This window comes from Leopardus geoffroyi, chromosome X (genome assembly GCF_018350155.1).
Source record: "Leopardus geoffroyi isolate Oge1 chromosome X, O.geoffroyi_Oge1_pat1.0, whole genome shotgun sequence".
Lineage (NCBI taxonomy): Eukaryota > Metazoa > Chordata > Mammalia > Carnivora > Felidae > Leopardus > Leopardus geoffroyi.
Window position 1 is genome coordinate 12654029 of NC_059343.1, and position 20692 is coordinate 12674720.

The 20692-nt window shown below is 39.6% G+C and overlaps 1 pseudogene; it reads left to right on the forward strand.

The window, feature by feature from the left end:
• Positions 1-16488: 16488 nt before the first annotated feature.
• On the forward strand, positions 16489-17326 carry LOC123594120 (annotated as a pseudogene).
• The last annotated feature ends 3366 nt before the right edge of the window (positions 17327-20692 follow it).

Below are 20692 nucleotides of genomic sequence, written 5' to 3' on the forward strand. Positions count from 1 at the left end.
GTCGAAAACTTGAGATAGTACTTTGACTCTGAAAGATTTGACAGTTGTGGGTTTTATTTTCCATACAAACCTTTGGAAGAGACACTGGTGTTCCCCATAAGGGATATGTGTTGGGGCTTGGGGTCTGGGGATAGTATAATGTGGTGATGGAAAGTTCAAGCTCACTTTCAAGTTCAGCCCTACTATTGCCAATTCCAATGATATAACCTCTCTAAGTTGCAGGTTCCTCACCTATAAAATGGGGATAGTAAGAGGGCTTATCAAACAGAGTCCTGTGAGGCACTTGGCACAGCGGTTGGCAAATAGGAAGCATTCAGTAAGTGGCTATTATTATTTTGTGGGTGGGGACATGTAAATGTGCAAGTCTTTCCCATTCATATATGGCTCACCTCTTGGGTATCTCTTCAGCCATTTCCCTCTTTTCTTTTTTTAAAGGAAATACTTATTTTTACTTGCAGTTACTTTATTTTTTTAAGTTTATTTATTTATTGAGAGAGAGAGCACAAGCAGGGGAAGGGCAGAGAGAGAGGGAAAGAGTGAGAATCCCAAGCAGGCTCTGTGTGATCAGTGCAGAGCCCGATGCGGGGCTCAGACTCACAAACCGAGAGATCATGACCTGAGCCAAAATCAAGAGTAAGATGCCTAACCGACTGAGCCACCCAGGTGTCCCAGTTTCCCTCTTTTCTTCCCCTTCCCCAGTAGAGCCATAGTGAGACCTTAGGATTTTAATATTTATTTGTGTGTATCCAATGAAGTTTTTCCCATTTTATTTGAAAACAAAACAAAACAAGGAACATTAGAAAAGTGAGACATTTCCTATTTCTGAAGGAGAGAGTTGGTGAAATTACATTATTTTCTGGGAGTACGTTTGTATTTTTTCCCTCGTGGACAGCAGTGCTCCCCCACCTCCCTTCATGGGATTGTTTTATGTTGCCTGGACCTTCAAGTCCAGTCATGGGGGGGCCACTGCTCTGCCTTCATTCCTGTAGCAGCAGTCTGGGTGCAACTTAGTGCTGGAAGGTTGCACGAAAGAGGAAAGTCACGATTTGTGCTGTGTTCCCACCCCTGGTTTCAAGTATGACAGCCTAATTATAAGGCTTCCTACACAAGGTACGTAGGCAACCAAGATCCTCCACCTGATTTCCTGTTTTTGTCCTGTAATACAGTTCTTTCCTGGTGAATTCACAGAATGTGTTTATATAAGACTAATCTTTCAAGGGTCTTGGGGTGATTTCACCTCCAATTTCCTAGAATTATCTAAGATAATCTACTTATAATGACAACTCTAGGGGCCATGGGTGGCATATAGAGAAGGGATTCTAAAGGCCCTGGAGAGATGTTGTTGCTTAGTGTAAATACTAATTATGCTCAGATGAACAACTGGTTGAGAGCATCCAAGGTTGACAAAAGTTCACATGAGAAGTCCTACCCGGTGGGAGCAAAAAGGTTCGTTAACTACAAGCCCAATATGAACCACAGTGTGATTCAGCTGGGGATGCCTGAAGATGGAAAAGACTGGGCTAAGGTTTTATGTTTTCTCTAGTTGAAACTTACTGGTAATCTACTTGGGCTGTTGTATAGAATTTCCTGGCATCAAAATATAGGAAATTAAGGTGAAATGATCTTTAAGATCCCTTACAATGATTAAGTTTGGATGCCGCTATGTTTTCTTCTTTTTCTCAATATTCTTTTTTTTTTTTTAATGTATAATTTACCTCTAATGAAACGTCCATATATTAAGTGTAGTGTTTGATGAGTTTTGACAAAGATATATCCCATGTACCTTCTTTCCCATTCAAGATATGGAACATTTCCATCACCCCATAAAGTTCGTTGTAATCCTTTACAATCAATGTCCCCTCTGCATAGGTAGTCACTGTTTCAATTTCTATTAACACGGATCCTAGATCTTCATATAAATGGACGCCTGTAATATATACTTACTTATATATGGCTTCTTTCACTTAACATAATGTTTTTGAGGTTTCACCCATGTTGTTGTCATCTGTATCAGTGGTTTATCCCATTTTGTTGCTGACACAAATTGCTCATTCATTCTCTTATTGTCGGATGTTTGAGTTTTGGCTATTATGAATACAGCAGAATAAATATCCTTGTACGAATGTTCAGCGAACATATGGTTTTGTTCCTCTTGAATAAGTACCTAGGAGTGGAATTGCTTGGTCATAGGGTAGGTGGATTTTGACTTCATAAGAAGCTGCCAAAAGTTTTCCAAAGTAACTGTACCATTTTACACTCCTACCAGTCATACACGAGAGTTCTATGTGCTCCACCTCCTGGCCACTCTGTTTTCCTTTTCATCATATGCATTCGTTTTCCTTGAGTGTGTTCCTAAGCAAGCCAAAGAGATGATCACTGTTATTAGCAAAGGTTCCCTTGAAAAGCTACCCTAAGCTAATAGGATTACCAGAAAACAGAATGCATTGATCACATTAGAGGTGACTTTTGATCAAGGATTAGTCAAAAATCATCTTAAAGTAACTTAAAACTATAGTGTGATTTACGAATAACTGTGTAGGGGAAACTGCACATGGTAGTTTATCATTTCCTCGTAGATCCTTAGAATGGCCAGAAAGCTCTAGGTCCTGGTGTTTTTACATTAAAAAGTTCAGCAGTTTATCCTGGCAATGGGTAGGCAGTCAGGAGGAAAGTAGTAATTCGCTCATCCATCAAACGTTGAAGTACTTTTGGAAAGAGAATCCCTGGAAAACTGGCAGTTTGTGTTTGGGGCTCTAGGAATAAAAAAAGCAGGGTTAGATGGACAAAAGAAGTGAAGGGGATTAAGAGGTACAACCTTCCAGTTATAAAACAAAGAAGACACAGGGATTTAATGTATATCATAGAGAATATAATGAATACTACTGTAACAATTTTGTAAAGCAGCAGATTGTGACAACAGATGTATTGTGGTGACCACTTATTTCATAATGTATATGAATGTCTAAGCACTATGTTGTACACTCAAAACAAATACAATATTGTATGTCAATTATTCTTCAGTAAAAAAGAAGGGTTGGACAAAATATCATGGATTTAGTATGTTTGGAAAATGTTGCATAGGGTGGCTCTCTTATATTCTGAGTGGAGAGGCATTATGCATAGCAGATTAATAATTTGCTGTCATTTATTAAATGCTTAGTATACACCAAGCACTGAACTAAGTATTTTAACATACTGATTCATTTAATCCTTGCAACAAGCTTACACAAAATAGGCAACGTTAATTTCCCAATATTATGTAAGAAGAAAGTGAAGTTCATAGACATTAAATAACTTACCCAAAGACAGAACTATTTTTCGATAGTGCTAGAATTTGAACCCAATGGTGCCATGCCTCAGGTATACTTTGGTAAGAAAGTTGAACTGGATCGTCACATGGAAAAATGTGTGTGTGTGTGTGTGTGTGTGTGTGTGTGTTATAGGATGACAAGGTCTTCCAAACATAAAAATAAATTTCAGGGGCGCCTGGGTGGCTCAGTCGGTTGGTTGTACATCTTCAGCTCAGGTCATGATCTCACGGTTTGTGAGTTCAAGCCCCGTGTCAGGCTCTGTGCTGACAGCTCAGAGCCTGGAGCCTGCTTCAGATTCTGTATCTACCTCTCTCTGCCCCTCCCTCTCTCACACTCTGTCTCTCACTCTCAAAAATAAATAAACATTAAAAAAATAAATTTCATTAGGATAAAATTCTGTGGGAGAAGTGGAATGGAAATATGAGATTGAGGAGGGAAAGAAATACTGTAAACTTTCTATATTAACATGAATGATGATAGGTGTCTAATGGTATTTAGATTCTGTTGGATACTTTTAAATGTTCTTATTTATAATGCATTGGTAATTCTAACCTTCATAAATACTTAAATTTATGATGAAAAATTTGAGATGTCAACTTAAAAACGAGTCAGGAGGTTAGTTGGGTTTTTAAACTTCTTATAAGTGACAAGGCAGTTAAATTTTGAATACTATGACTAGTGAAGAGAAGGGCGTCCTGACTACTTAGTCACTTTTTAATCCTTGCACTTTTCACAGTGCCCAGAATATATGAAGTCCAAGTCCTCAATCTGTGTTTGGGGAATGAAGATTCAAGGAAAACAATGCCTTGGGAGAGGCTTGGGGGTGCAAAAAAGATGCCACATATCATTGGTACCATACACAGAACTTTCTCACCTTCCTGCCTTCCAGCCTCTACTCTCAGAAAATAGTATTCTAGGGGCACCTGGATGGTTCAGTGGGTTAAGCATCTAACTCTTGATTTTGGCTCAGGTCATGATCTCAAGGTTTGTGAGTTCAAGCCCCGTGTCCTCCTTGGGATTCTCTCTCTCGTTTCTCTCTCTGTCCCTCTCTCTGTCTCTGTCCTTCTTTCTCAAAATAAATTAATAAACTTAAAAAAAAGGAAATAGCATTCTAAAAGGGTTACCTGATGCTGACAAACTGAAATAATTTTAATGACAATAATGTTATGATCATGGTATTTTACAGCCGAGAAACCCCTCTGTAGACATCAGTTCATTATAATCCTGGATGGGAAGTGTGGCATTTCCTTAATTTTCTTTTCTTTTTAAAATTGAGATATAATTGCCATATAACATTATGTTAGTTTCAGGTGTATAACATAATGATTTGATATTTGTACATATTGTAAAATGATCACCGTAATAAGTTTAGTTAATATCCATCACTACACACTTACAATTTTTTTCTTGTGATGAGTATTTTTAAGATGTATTCTTTTAGCAACTTTCAAATATGCAATACAGTATTGTTAACTATAGTCAATCTTGTTGTACGTTACATCATGGACAGATTTATATTATAATTGCAAGTTTGTACCTTTTTGACTCCCTTTGCCCATTTTGCCCACTCCGTATCCCCTAACTATAGCAACCATCCATCTGTTCTCTGTGTCTATGAACTTGTTTTTTTTTTTTTTAATTCCACATGTAAATGAGATCATATGGTATTTGTCTTTCTCTGACTTATTTCACTTAGTATAATGCCCTTAAGGGCCATCCATGTTGTTGTAAATGGCAAGATTTCATTCTTTTTAATGGCTACATAATATTGCATTATATCACATCTTCTTTATCCATTTATCTGCCGATGGACACTGTTAAAAAGAAAACCACAGGCCCAAAATGGTATCACTTAGGCTGAGTCCCCAAACCAGGGTTTAATACCTAATCTAATTATAGTTTCTACCTCCCCCCAGCATGTAGTCATAACTGGTCAGTTAGGAATTTTCTGATGAGAGCCAATGACTTTTCCACATGGGCCCTCTCTATCCGCCAAAAGAAGATAAGGTAATCTGTATGATAAGACCCCCTTTTATTGCCCCTAAGGGAAAGCAACCTTGCCTGGAACAATCCTTTTCTTTTACTAATAACTTTCTTATTAGTGTGCCCACCCTCTTTTTAATTAAAAAAAAAAACAAACACTTTACTTTTGTACAACTGACCAGAGCTTCCCTCTGCTTTGCTAGATTGGATGCTGTCTATTTATGAATCACTTAATAAAGCCACTTAGATCTTCAAATTTGCTCCATTGAATTTGTTTTTTTTTTCTAAAAAAAAAATTTAATGTGTATTTTTGAGGGAGAGAGACAGAGTGCAAGCATGGAGGGGCAGAGGGAGGGAGACACAGAATCCGAAGCAGGCTCCAGGCTCTGAGCTGTCAGCACAGAGCCCGACACGGGGACAACTCATAAACTGCGAGATCATGACCTGAGCCCGAGTTGAATGCTTAATCGACTGAGCCACCCAGGCGCCCCTATTGAATTTGTTTTTTAACCACATTTAGGTTGCTTCTATGTTTTACCTATTGTAAATAACGCTGCAATTAACTTGGAAGTGCAGATATCTTTTTGAGTTCGTGGTTTTTTTTTTTCTTCCAGATAAATATCTGGAAGTAGAGTTGCTGGATCGTATAGTAGTTCTATTTACATTTCCTTTCTTTTGGTTCCTATTGGGTGTAGACTTTCATCAAGTTGATATCTCTGCCTCAAATAAGCAGTGTAGTGCTGGAATGCTACAGTGCCTTGTGTATAACTGACAGTTTGGTGAAGGAAGTAATGATAGGGGAGCAAAAGGGAGAAAGAGACTTTCTAGCTCAAGTATTCTTTAGTCCCAAGACTGTTATGGGGTACAGCATGGGGTCATCAATTTCTGTCCACACTAGGGACAAATGGAATTTTTCTGTGGTTCATCCATCCATCCATTCCCTCAATAAATATGTAGTAATCATCTATTTTGTGCAAGATCTTGGGACAGAGCGGTAAATAATACTTACTAGGACACTCTGAAAGAGGGGAATGGGTCAAAAAATAAATGCACATAAGTGGGAGGAACTTTTTTTTACCTTACAGTCTCCCAGCCCTGAGATAAATGCTCTGCCATTTTCATGAGAAGGAGGGAGAATACAGGGTCACAGCCTTCCCTTTCCTCACCTGCCCAAATGAGTCATGAAGGGCTCCGGCAGTCTCTACAGGATATACTGTCCGGACATATAGGCTAAGGAATGAAGCAAAACTCAGTTGGATGAATGTGAGCTGGATGTCTGGACTTTTTCCATTTGTTTTCAAAGGTCAGCTACACCAATGTGGAGTATATGTGGGGAAAGGTGAGCTTTGGTCCTGGCAAGAGTGAAGGAAAGATTCAGATACTGTCCAAGGTGAGTGAAAGAAACTAGCTGTGAAAGATTCAGATACTGTCCAAGGTGAGTGAAAGAAACTAGCTGTGTTTTATCTTCAAAGAGGCCATATAATGTTGGGGTCAGCAATCATAAGGGGTGGGCATAATATGTCTGCCAGCCACTCACATCTGTTTAGTGAACGATTTGAATTCTAATGACATTCAAACTGGGTAGGGCAATTATACTTCCCAGTTCATGCCTATTGTCCTGGTATAGTTATTAACAGCATTCCCTTCTGCTCTCAAAAGTGTCCTAGGTTAGAAGATAAATTATATGGCCACAGTAGTAACTCAAGGAGAGAAAGTCAAGCCCCATCTGCATTCCCCATGGAAAAGTATGACCAAAATATGATTGTTATTAAAATCTTACATGTTAACATTTTGCTGGTGTGGGAAGTTGTAAATCTGCTGGAAAGAATACAGTTCAACAAACATTGTTTCTGCAGGGCTTGTGTTAAGAGAATAAAAGAGACAGATATATGAATAGGACAGAGGACTCCTCTGGAAAAGTTTATGACCTGACAGGGTGACCCATAAAAAATAACATATGCTTGAGACTAAAGGCTCACGTCTTTGAAACTAAAATGCCAGAGCATGGAGGGACCTGGGGATAATTTTATCACCTCATTTTATAGATGAGGATGTTCTTTGCCCAGGTTCACATAACCTTTAGGTGCTGAGACTAGGGACTTTGCCTGGGACTGTCCCTGTTGATGTGTGTTTTCCCGGCATGACTAATAGCATACCCTCTTGATCTCAAGTTCCCCTACTATAGGGAGCAGGGCCTCCCAACTCAGACCAATATTTCTCTACTGCAGCACTCCTGACATCTGGTGCTGGGTAGCTCTTCATTGCGTGGGGAAGGAGCTGAGTCCTATGCCTTGAAGGATGTTTAGCACCATCCCACTAGAGGCAAGAAGCAGCCCCGCTGCCAGTTGTGACAGCCAGACTGTCTCTAGACATTGCAAAATGTCCCTTGAGAGGCATAATCACCCTGGTTGAGAACCTCTACGCTAGACAGTGACCTTGACAATGGCCGGCCAGACTTTGCCAGGCCGCCACATAACTCCAAAATATAACTAACCAAGAATACTTTTATTTGCTTCCTTTTTATCTTTTTTGAACTCTTTTTTTTTTTTTTTTTAATTTTTGGGACAGAGATAGACAGAGCATGAACGGGGGAGGGGCAGAGAGAGAGGGAGACACAGAATCGGAAACAGGCTCCAGGCTCTGAGCCATCAGCCCAGAGCCCGACGCGGGGCTCGAACTCACGGACCGCGAGATCGTGACCTGGCTGAAGTCGGACGCTTAACCGACTGCGCCACCCAGGCGCCCCATCTTTTTTGAACTCTTAATATGACAATCTCAAGAAGACTATTTAGGGCAAATACTTCAATGGGAAAATATTTATTTCAAAAAGCTGTCAGGCAGGATTGTTGTTTTCCATGTAAATTAACAACATTTTCTGTGAACAGAATACCCCCCACAGAAAGGGTATTAAATCTGAAATGTTGGTTCACAACTTTATGACAGGTTACAAATTTTATGGATTGCTATTTTAACCTGTTGCCCAAGTGGAAAACAAAAAGGAGAGAGGATATTAAATTATTTCTGTAATACTTGGAACCCACTTTTATTTTTTTTAAGTCTGTATTTAAATTCCAGTTAGTTACCATACAGTGTAATATTAGTTTCAGGTGTACAATATAGTGATTCAACACTTCCATACATCACCCAGTGCTCATCACAAGTGCACTCCTTAATCCCCATCACCTACTTCACACATTCCCCTACTCACCTCCCCTCTGATAAACTTTGGAACCTGATTTTAAAGTGATTATTTCTGGGGCACCTGGGTGGCTCAGTTGGTTAAGCATCTGACTTCCAACTTCTGCTCAGGTCATGATCTCACAGTTTGTGAATTCCAGCCCCACGTTGGGCTCTGTGCTGACAGCTCAGAGCCTAGAACCTGCTTCGGATTCTGTATCTTCCTCTCTCTTTGCCGCTCCCCTGCTCGCACTCTCTCTGTCTCTCTCTCTCTCAAAAATAAATAGACATTAAAAACATTTTAAAAATAAATTAAGTGATATTTCTGAGTATGGTCTAAAAAAACAAAACAGGAAGAGACAATGCTGTCCCAAACTGTGAAATTGGTATTCTTCTCACACACCCCACTTTTAACACTTCCTTCTTTATTCTTTCCAACCTAGCATTACTATATTAAATTTTGCTGTCATTAAAAAGACTTACCTGTTCCCAAATAAGAATAATTTATTGATTCAAGTGATACATACTAAGTGGCTCCATGCCTACCTACTTGCTCCAGTGCTGGAGATGCATTGGTGATCCCTGGTCTCTGCCCTTGAGATGCCCATGGTCTGATGGGAACTCATTCACACCCAAGTGGACATCACTGATAACATTTAGTGCACAGTGGTTCTCAGACTTGAGCATACACCAGCATCGCCTACAGGGGTTGTTTCTGATTCGGTAGGTCTGGAGTAGGGCCCAGACAAGTTCTTCAGTGATGCTGATACTGCTGGTTCTGAAACAACACTTTGAGAACCATCGGTTTTATCGGATGGATATTTATGCATTAGGTTTTAGGACCATTCAGCCACAGTGGTAACATGGCTTCTTTGACTTCTTCTCCCTCCAGTTGCCCCTGTCTTTACCCCTTTTCTTCCTCTTCTTGTTCCCCTTTTCATTTCACATACTCAACATCCTTATGCTCCCTTGACCCTCCTTTATCAGACATTGGTCTTAAGGAAGAATTTGATATCAAACATCAGCATGACATTAAAGTGATGTCTTACATTTTCCAGGGTAATTGGCATTTGGACATATCCCTGTTTGTGGAATGTGACACAATGTCTATGCCAACCTTTTAGGACTGTTTTAGGCAAGTCTCCTCTGTATAGACATTCTTACTGTACCAGACCTATTGGTGTAGGTGTTGCACACATTTTGTCTCTGCCATACGGTGTACATATACACAAACATCAAACGAACAAACAACCATCTATATAATGAAAGGATGATTACTAAGGCACCTTTAAACCCTGATCTTTCATGATGATCTAAGCAAATCCAGGGTCTAGGTAAACCTTGTGGAAGTGTCAGAATTGTCCTTTCTCTTGTTTAGGTACTAATGACACTTAGAAGACACCACTGCCACCGTTTTCTTCTCAGTTGGCAAAAGAACAAAACACGTAGCCACCCTCCTACTTACTGGGATTATGAAAATTAATCTAAACATGGAAGTATGTGCAGAATGAAAAATTTAAAATTACACCTTTAACTTGAGGGCTGTTATTAAAGTTAAACCCTCTCACACTCAAAGTAATCACTAGGTATTAAACAATAGGAAAAAATACATCCTTTTAACAATTTTGATGGTTGCTTTCTCTTCACCCCACATTACTGGGGTTAATCTTTGATGAATAAAGGGAGAGAACATATGATTACATCTAGTGTGTGAAGTTGAGGGAAATTCAGCATGAACACTCAACCTACCAATGAGTTTGTAACAGGTCATGTGTCTATTCATCTGGGTTAATGTCATGTGCAATTAATGACTGAATACTCTAATTGATAATTGATCTAGTTAACTTTTTAGCTGAGTGGTTGGACCTGAGTCCCAATTAGAACAGTGAGTAGAAAGGAACATATGTGTAAGTGTTATAACCAGTAAATCTGAGGAATAAAAAGGAAAAAGGTGCAGGCAGAAACTGTCTTGCTTTTTCCCTATGCCCTGTTTCCATACTAAGGAGGAGAGGAGATGAGCCTTAGTGATGAGGGGACAGGAAGGGAAGGAGGAAGACAATTTCTATGTGGCCTAGAAGTTATATCTCAGGTAAGATATTTTTATATTACTCTGTGTTTTCCCTTCATACTTTGAAGAGTCCCACTCATCCTCTTACCATCTGACCGTTTTATTTTTTTACTTAAAAATTTTTTTTTTTTACTGTTTATTTATTTTTGAGAGAGAGAGAGAGAGAGTGTGAGCAGGATAGGGGCAGAGAGAGACACACACACAGAATCCAAAGCAGGCTCCAGGCTCTGAGCTGTCAGCACAGAGCCTGACGCGGGGCTCAAACCCACGAACCATAGATCATGACCTGAGCCAAAGGCAGATGCTTAACTGACTGAGCCACCCAGGCACCCACCATCTTGCCATTTTAGAAGCCTGGTACATAATGATGGTACAGATTTAGCAGCTGGAAGAAAGCAATACTGGGTACCATTTCCAGACATATGATTGGTAGCCTTTTCATGATTTGAAACTGTTTGCAAAGCTACCAAGTATTTCCATGAGGATGAATTGTCCAATCAGAATGAATTGAAGTAGGCTAGAACAAATAATGGTAATCAACTGCTAATTATAAGACTTCCTGGTGTATTCTTTTTTTTGACAAGTACATTCTACCTCTTTGGTTCACCATAGTATTACATCAAAACATTGTGATAGATGGTGATGCTGAAAGCACCGAATATACCAATTGGGAATGTGTTTGGCTGTAAGTAACAAAACTCAACTTCTAAATGCCAGTGTATTAAGTTCTTTTCAAACATAAAGAATTTATTATCTTTACAGCAACACTGCAAGATAGTTTATTATTATTATTATTATTATTATTATTATTATTATTATTATTTTAATGAGCCCAGGGGCGTTTGGGTGGCTCAGTCAGTTAAGTGTCCAACTTCAGCTCAGGTTATGATCTCATGGTTCACGAGTTTGAGCCCTGCGTTGGGCTCTGTGCTGACAGCTCAGAGGCTAGAGCCTGCTTCGGATTCTGTATCTCCTTCTCTCTGTGCTCTCCCCCTGCTCATACTCTGTCTCTTTTTCTCTGTCTCTCAAAAATAAATAAACATTAAAAAATTCTTAATAAAAAATAACAAATAATAAATAAATAAGCCCAGAGTACTTAAGTAACTTGCCTAAGGACACAATCTTAAAATAATAGCTTTTTCTAGAATTTTTCAAATCAGTAAAAGTTATAGCATTGCCTGAGAATATCACAGCTTCTAAATCAATCCAGAAAACTCAGGATCAGTTTCTGTGACCTGATGAAAGGTTCACATGGGCAAGTTCTTAAGTGGAACAGAGGCCCCAGGGGCAAGATTATTGTTTGGTCAGAGGGTACCCATGGGATGTATATTTTGTACTTGTTGCATGTGGATATGTGAAGGTAAGGATTGCTTAGAGGTAGCAGTGGTTGGGTATGGGGAATCATGTGTGTCCTCTTGTGATAGATGGTATAGATTGTCTCAACACCCCTTTCTAACAGCTTTCACCCTTGCCGTCTCTTGTTATAAAGACTATAAAGCTTGAAACCTTATTTTCTAATGAGATATAAGTGGGCATCTACTGAGGGTGGTTCTGGGAAAGTTTTTTTCTTTCTGAATGCAAGAGAAGACTGTCAGCTGCCACGGTCCTCTATCCTTTCTTTCTGCCTGGAATGTAGATCTGACATGTAGAGCTAAAACCATGAAGGCAAAGGCCATTGTAACTTATTTTGTTCATGGAGCAGAAAGAGATGAAGAATGGGTGTTTGATGATATCATTCAGCCAAGGTTATCTGCCTTTGAGCAGCTTGTCATAAAAAAATAAACCCCTATTTGCTTCAGCAACTGTAAGTTGAATTTCATGTTGTTTACTGTTGAATGCAATCCCAAGTGACACCCCCTCCCTGGGATAAGCCTCACCACCCCCAATAATGTTTTAATATGATAACCTGATGGACCAAAGGGAAAAAATATTGTACTTGTCAGCAAAGTGATAGAAAGTGAAGCCTTGTAATACATGTAATCAACTTTGTAAATTATGAAGCATAAGTCATGCCTGCAAATTGTGAAACATAAGTTTGTATTTGTCTACATTGGTATAAGGAGGATAAATGTATAGAAACAGACAAAAAGAAACCAAAAACAACCTGTAGATTAGACTACTATTTAACATATATTCATTCTTTATACCCCATTTCCACAAAACTTCATGGGAGGAGTGTATTTCCCTTCCCCGCTAGTGTTGTGCTTGGCCATGCTACTTGTTTTGGCCAATGGGATATGGGCAGAAGTGATAGCCATAGTCTAGGCTTTGAGAGATATCATGTATTTCTGTTCTACGCTCTTGCACTTTTGCCATAGCCATAAAAAGAGCATGCCTCAGGTAAAGAGGCATGGGCTAAAGAGGATGGGAGATGTGTGAAGCAGAGATGAACTGAACCCATAGCCTGGAGCCATACCCATCCAAGATCAGCCAAACTGTAGCTGACCCCAGGACGCATGAGTAAGAAATAAATATTTGTTATTGTACATCACTGGGTTTTGAGGTGGTTTGTTATGCAGCATTAGTGTGACAATAGCTAGCTGATACACACCTTGACAGCTTAATCTTACAAAACAAACTGGTTATTTTCATTCTTTAACAAAAATTAGGATTGTAATGTCCAATAATAACATTCTAAGTAGAAAAAGCCAAGATTTACAAAGATACATTTTTATCCATTAAATCAAGTATATATTTGCTTAATCCCATTATTTCAGGAATTAGGCATCTTCCTCGACATAGCCAGTTGAAGTAGGCTTTCTGTTTCTTCCTAACAAGAATTTTAGTTGATCTGCTTCAATCCTTCTTTTGTTACACTATGATCAATAGTACTCTACTGGGGCGCCTGGGTGGCGCAGTCAGTTAAGCGTCCGACTTCAGCCAGGTCACGATCACGCGGTCTGTGAGTTCGAGCCCTGCGTCAGGCTCTGGGCTGATGGCTCAGAGCCTGGAGCCTGTTTCCGATTCTGTGTCTCCCTCTCTCTCTGCCCCTCCCCCATTCATGCTCTGTCTCTCTCTGTCCCAAAAATAAATAAACGTTGAAAAAAAAATAAAAAAAAAAAATAGTACTCTACTTTTTAAATTTTTGTTTAGACCAAAGAAAGCCTCTCTGATTAAAAAACACAAACTAGGGGCGCCTGGGTGGCGCAGTCGGTTAAGCGTCCGACTTCAGCCAGGTCATGATCTTGCGGTCCGTGAGTTCGAGCCCCGCGTCGGGCTCTGGGCTGATGGCTCAGAGCCTGGAGCCTGTTTCTGATTCTGTGTCTCCCTCTCTCTCTGCCCCTCCCCTGTTCATGCTCTGTCTCTCTCTGTCCCAAAAATAAATAAACGTTGAAAAAAAAATTAAAAAAAAAAAAAACACAAACTATTGGACAGAGAAAGATTTTTTTTGTTTGAAATTGCTATGTGTTCTAAATTCTATTCATTATCTATTACTGTGTAAAAAATTGCCCCAAAACTTCAAGGGCTGCAATGACAATAAACAGTAACAAACAATAAGCTGTTCCTGTATATTAGGAGTTCAGCGGTGGTTTGCTGAGTGCTTCCAACTCAGGGCATGTCATAAAGTTGCGGTCAAGATGCTGTCCAGTTATGTAGTCATGTCATGGCTTGACAGAGGCTGGAGGATCCACTTCCAAGGTGACTTACTCATGAGGCTCTTGCCATGTAGACCTCTCCATAGGGCCGCTGAGGATCCCTACGACATGGCAGCAAGGTTCCCCAGAGCAAGTTATCTAAGAAAGCAATGTTTCTTATGACCTAACTTAAAAGATCACACTCTATTAGTTTCACAGTATTCAATTAGTTACGATGGTCCATTCTATTCAGTGTGGGACAGGATCCCTAAGGGTATGAATACCTAAGGATATGAATAGCAGGATCGCTGGAAAACATCTTGGAGGCTGGCTACCACACTTTCTAATATATATTTTCTTTCTTTTTTTTTTTTTTTTTTAATTTTTTTTTTTCAACGTTTATTTATTTTTGGGACAGAGAGAGACAGAGCATGAACGGGGGAGAGGCAGAGAGAGAGGGAGACACAGAATCGGAAACAGGCTCCAGGCTCTGAGCCATCAGCCCAGAGCCTGACGCGGGGCTCGAACTCACGGACCGCGAGATCGTGACCTGGCTGAAGTCGGACGCTTAACCGACTGCGCCACCCAGGCGCCCCTCTAATATATATTTTCAACACAATCTCTCTGACTGCTCCAAGCATCTTCTCAAAACGGATTTACAATTTAAATGGTGGTTCTTTTTTTTTTTTTTTTAATTATGTTTATTTTTTATTTTTGAGAGAGAGAGAGAATGAGCAAGGGAGAGGCAGAGAGAGAGGGAGACACAGAATCCAAAGCAGGTTCCAGGCCCTGAGCTGTCAGCACAGAGCCCAGTGTCTGGTTCGGAACTACAAACCGTGAGATCATGACTTGAGCTGAAGTCAGATGCTTAACCGACTGAGCCACCCAGGTGCCCTTAAACTGTGGTTCTTAACCCCCACTCCCTGGGGACATTTGACGATGTCTAGAAATGTTTTTGGCTATCCCAAATGAGAGAGAAGAGTACTGTTGGCATCTAGTGAGTGGAAGCCAAGAGTGCTGCTACACATTATATGACGTACAGGATATTCTCCCCACAACAAAGAATTATTCAGCCCCAAATGTCAACAGCGATAAGGCAAAGATACTCTGCATTTAAACTATTACAGTTGGCTAAAATTTTAAAGTTTCCTTTTACAGATCCTTCAATATATCATATAAATACTGCTTTTCGTTTTCAGTCAAGTATAGTCAGATTAAGCAAAATTGAGTTATTATGATGCATGATCAAGTTGCAGATGCACAACCAAAAGGGATTGAGCAGGAGAAATGAATTTGGCCAAGATAACACACACATCCCTCCCCAGAAGACCTGTGTGTGTGTGTGGGGGGGGGTCCCCTTTTATGTGATATTCTTGCTGAATTTGCAAAGGCAGCACCGAATAACTGCTATTTCATTGAGAACTCCCTGCCTACAACTAGAAACAGCCCTCGCTGGGTGACACTGTGAATTCTGAAAAAAAAATCAATTGGGGGTTTTAAAGACAAGCAGAAGAAGAATGAGAAAGTGAATTCAATAGAGTTTTATTGACAACTTAAAGCTTATAGAGCTTTCTCTGTAACCCCTGACAAGTCTTCTTTGCATCCAAGGTTTATTTGAGTGCTTAAAGGGGGCTAAGATAATAAATCCATAACACAGTAGCTGCTTGTGTCAGAGACTGATCTCCTCCTTTCTCAGAAGTGCTTAGAAGCCAAGGAGGAGTGATTATCAAGCAGACTGCCAGATTTGGGGACAGCCTCAGGACTCTCTGTGCTTTCTAATAATTAGGGAGATAAAGAAAATCAGCCTCACCTCTAATCTTCCTTGCACAAACCAGGAAGAACTGAATTGGCTTCTGGGCAGTGTTCAGAGCCACTGGGACAATGAGAAAAGTCAGATTACACTGGATTTCCTGAATGTCTTTAGGCTAGGGCATGGGTAATGGTTCCCCCCAAAAAGGAAAAGTGTAAATGTATCTTTGCATTGAAAGTTCCACTTGGTGAAGCACATGGGTGGCTCAGTCGGTTGAGTGTCCGACTTCCGCTCAGGTCATGAGCTCTCAGTTTGTGAGTTCAAGGCCTACATTGGACTTGCTGCTGTCAGTCCAGTGCAGAGCCCATTTCAGATCCTCTGTCCTGCTCTTTCTGCCCCTGCCCCACTTGTACTCTCCCAAAAATAAATAAATATTTTTTTAAAAAAAGGAAAGTTCCACTTGGTGATGAATATATATGCCTATATTGTTAAGCTTGTTTTAGAAAATAGGACTTCATAAATAACTATAATATGTAGATTATATATAAACTATATATATTATTCTCTATATAATATATATTATATAGATATATAAAAATCTCTTCCTGTAAGCAGCATGAGGTGATCTCTGAAAATGGTTCGTTATTCACTTGACCCAGAAAAGCCAACAAAATCATGCACATCAAGAGGTTCAAATCTTTGTGTTCACTTTAAGAACACAAGTGAAACTTCCCAGGCCATCCAGGGTATGCATCTCTGAAAAGCCGCCAAATATCTCAAAGATGTCACTTTGCAGAAGCAGTGTGTACAATTCCATTGCTACAATGATGGGATTGACAGGTGCACCCAGGCCAAACAGTAGGGCTGGACACAGGGTCGGTGGCCCAAAAAGAGTGTTGACTTTTTGCTGCACATGCTTAAAAATGCAGAGAGTAATGCTGAACTTAAGGGTTTAGATGGAGCTTCTCTGGTCATTGAGCACATCCAGGTGAAACAAGCCCACAAGACACAGCATAGAACTTACAAGGCTCATGGTTGGATTAGCCCAAACATGAGCTCTCCCTGCCACATTGAGATGATCCTTACTGAAAAAAGACCAAATTGTTCTTAAACCAGAAGAAGAAGTTGCACAGAAGAATAAGCTATCTCAGAAGAAACTGAAGAAACAAAAACTTATGGCCCAGAGGTAAATTCTGTATAAAATAAATGCAAATAAAAGCAAAAACAGAACAAAAATATAAATATATAAAATTATTTTTTTTCTTTCACAAGGAAAGCCATTGGAGGAATAAAACAATTCCTAGAGATCGGGGTACCTACAATGAGGAGAAGTCATTATCTCATTCCCCAGTTTAACATCTGCTTGGGCAGCAGAAGGTTGAGGTAGGGGAGAGAGAGAGAGATGTTACTTTATATGGAAGCAAGATCTTTGCAGATATGATTGACTTAAGGATCTTCACAGTATCACTAGGCTGAAATCAAGGCATCAGCAGGCCTGGGCTGCCTCAAGAGGTTCTAGGGGTGATCTATTCCTTGCCTCTTCCAGCTTCTGGTGGCTGCCAGCGTCCTTGGTTTGTGGCTGCATCACTCCAACGTCTGCCTCTATGGCCACGTTGCCTTCCCTTCTTTTGTCTGTCAAATTTCCCTCTACCTCTCTCTTATAAGGATATGTGTGATTGCATTCAGTGCCCACCCTGATAATCCTGGATAATCTCTCCATCCCAGGATTCTTAACCACATCTGCAAAGATCTTGTTTCTGTATAATGTAACATTTACAGGTTTCAGAGATTAGGACCTGATATATTTTGTGGGGACATTTTTCAGCCTACCACACCAATATCTTTTTCCACCCCTAGTCTTTCCAGGGTTCAGCCCTACACCCTATTTACCTATCTGTTGCACATCTGCATGCATGTGCCCACACGCACGCGCGCGCACACACACACACACACACACACACACACACACACACATCTTTCTCTCTCTCTTTTTTTCTTCAATAGAGCTTGGTGAACCAAATCTTTGCCACTTAAAACTTATTAGCCTGGAGGGCTCTATGTTTGCATTCTACCTCTAGAAGCAGTGTTGCTGGTGAAGTAGATATTTCTAATGCAGCAAAGAAAAGGAAGAAAAACAAAGGAGAAAGTTAACTTTCTATATAGAAAGAGGTTAAATACCGTTATTTTTCTCTTGAAGAAATAATATGGTATAGTCAAGAATTTGTTTTAAAAATTGAGTACAGAAATATGTTACCAGAGAGGAGGCTAATGATTGCTTGTCCCCAAAGGGAAAACTTGACTGAACTCTTTTGGTTGGAATTCTGTAAGCCAAAAATATAAATGCTTCCCAGGAGTCTGGCAGATGCTGAGTCTTCTTCTCCTCACACTTGTCTGTCCAGGAGACATACTTGTTTTCAGTCAATAAAGAAACAAGGAGCTCTTTCTGAAACTTTTACTTTGAAGGCCAGAAATTAAATGTATACTGTTTATCTGAGGCTCAATCTATGCACATTTCATGTGGCTCCTTAGCTATGGTTGAAAGACTTTCTATTGCCCAATGAGTTTCATTAATACAGAACTGACATGTCTAACCACAGGAGCAGCACTTCCTGAAATCAATGCACTTTACTAGTACAAGAAAAGACAAAAATATTCAGCTATATAGAAGTGAAAAGTAGTTTCTTTTGAAAAAAAGTTAAAGCTACAAGAGATCTGAGGTTATGTAGTAAGCTTATTCAGTTTACAGATGAAGAAATGGATGCTCCAGAAAGATCATCAGATGTATCAGTGAGCTATGGCTGCATAACAAACACCTGTAGTATCTTAGCAGCTTACAATAAACATGTATTTAGCTAATGCATTTCTGGGCATTTGTTGATTTGGGGTTTGGTTGATCTAGGTTTTTTGTGGCTAGAGGAGTTCTGTTTTCACATTTTATGTCCTTGGGTTTCCTCCAAATGGCTCTTATCTTCCTTGAACCAGTGGCTAACTGGAGGAGGTTTTCCTTTAGTAATGGCAGAGGCACAAGAAAGCAAGTAGAGGCACAGAAGGCCTTTTAAGTCCTGGACTTGGAACTGAAAGACTGTTATTTCCACCCACAAGTTATTGGCCAAAGTAAGTTCCATGGCCAAGCCCAAAGTCAAGGGGCAAAGAAATATTCTCTGCCCACGATGAGGCACTGCTGAGGGTATGGATTTAAGAAGGGATGAAGAGATAGCGTTAACCATTTAATCATGCATACAAAATTTGCCTATGGTCAAAGAGCTACTAGAATTCAGGTCTCCTGACCCACCCACCCCCACCAATCCAGGGCTTTTCCCATTAACCAGGCAGGCGCTCAGTGGAGCATATAATAGATATATTTAAAATATGCTCTGGAGATATAAACTATGAAGATGACACAACACTGCCCACTTTTATTTTATATAGATTTTTCTATTTATATATATTTATATTTATATATGTTTATATTTTTATATATTTATATTTTATTATATATATTATATATATTTATTATATATATTTTATATATGTTATATATATATTTATATATATAAATCTATTATATAGATTTTACATTTATTTTATATAGATTTTTCTATTTTCTGTTCACATAATTAAAAGCCATTCATACATTTCCACAATTATTATCTGGAAAGGCATATGACATTGATGCATGTGAAACATGGTACCGTTTTCATTCAGTATCAACCCAAGTTTCTCCAGCCTAGGGTACTAAAGTGGTCATGATAGAAAGAAAAGTTCAGACTTCACTGGTTTTGCAAAGTCCTTTCTGGTGACTCATGAGAAGCCTTCTTGTCTTCCCCTTGAACACCTCAAGAACATCTGCTACTTGGTGCTATTCATCATTACAGCCAGCCTCTCTGGGACACCCAGGTGCCCCAGAACTGTGAACCCTCAAGTTGCCAAAGAGACATTGTGTTCCCTGCAGTCTTCTTCCACAGTCCTCAGCAGAGCTATAGTACAATGCATCCTGGACCTACGTATTCAGAATTTCTCGTGAAAATGGGTTCCTAAGTGGTTCCTATTATCCTATTTCTCCAGAGAGTTCAAACATAAGTATACAGGCCCAGGCCAGAGACCTATATTCAAAAGACCATTTTTAACTCTTCCCTAGGTGATAGAGCAACTTCCTCTTCCTTCAGCCAAGTGTGTTCATGCAAATCAGTTTATAGATATATAAATTCACCAGACATATCTGAGCCACAGTTAAGGCCTAAAATAAGATTGTTTTCATATATTTTCTCTGAAGAATGAGCTCTCAGATTAGCATAAAAAAATATTGTTGCCCAAAATGGAATTCAGCAAAGGTGTGAGTCAGTCATTTCCATTAGGAAAAGGAAATTAATGATAAATAGCTGATTTTAGTGATTTGCTTTGTAGTTCCCTTCCCCCTTAGAGATTATTACTTGACATTTTTAAATGGTTTCTAAAATGCAATTTATAGAAAACTTCTTAGTTTCACAGGGCATAGCTAAGTTGAATTGGAACATGGCAAACCCATTTAATTTTGCTGAAAATGCATTTAGAAACTGAGTCTTTCTGCTAAATGCTTGTGCATAGTCCCAAAGGTCATTTTTTCTCTGTTGAGATAAACTCAACGTGGCCCTAACGATGTAGATGAAATGGGGATTTAAATCTCAGTTTTCCATTTCAGTTGAGATCTGTACCTTGTTTCCCTTTGGCTAGAAAGACAAAATGGAAAGCCCATATTAGCAAATGCTTTCCTCCTTAGGTACCGCTTTGCCATGAGGGATCTGGCTTAGCCCTTTTCAAACATTTTAAACACTTCTGAGACTCATCTATC